Source organism: Penaeus monodon, chromosome 25 (assembly GCF_015228065.2).
Source record: "Penaeus monodon isolate SGIC_2016 chromosome 25, NSTDA_Pmon_1, whole genome shotgun sequence".
In the NCBI taxonomy this organism is placed as follows: Eukaryota; Metazoa; Arthropoda; class Malacostraca; order Decapoda; family Penaeidae; genus Penaeus; species Penaeus monodon.
Genome location: NC_051410.1, coordinates 26668996 through 26669554, shown reverse-complemented (window position 1 = coordinate 26669554; position 559 = coordinate 26668996).

The window sequence follows — 559 nt, the reverse complement described above, 5'->3', positions numbered from 1 at the left end:
TTGAACTTACAGGAAAGATATCTGAATATTTCGTGGTATATCTTGGAGCTCAGATACCTTCCATGTAGTAGTATTGGCGTTCCATATGACTTGAAAATACACTTTCCAAATCCTGAGGTGAAAATGTAAATGGAAGTCTAAAAGGATGTTCCACAGGGCAAGTATGCAGCCCAAATTCATGTAATTGATTTCTTTTGTGTGATATTCTCGTCTCCTGACTCCTGGAAAAAGTCTTGCGTTTAAGAGTGGATTACTTTTAATATTATCTTATTCTCTTATACATTCCAGTATCTCGATTATGTTAGCGAAGACGCAGTCTGAACACGTTCATCCTTCGCTCGCCACGCCAGCATTCCAGTGTTACTCTCCCTCGTAGCGGTCTTGCTGGCCGGGAGAAACGGCGTGTAGAGTGCCTGGGGAGTCCACACGGCCTGGCACTCTCAGTTGTTGCTGTGGCACGGTGGAAGCGGGTTGCCACCGCCGGTACGCTCCGTGACGCCGCACAGACGCTGCTCGGGCTAGGAAGTCGTCCGCGGGAGCTCTCTTTGCGGAGGAGAGG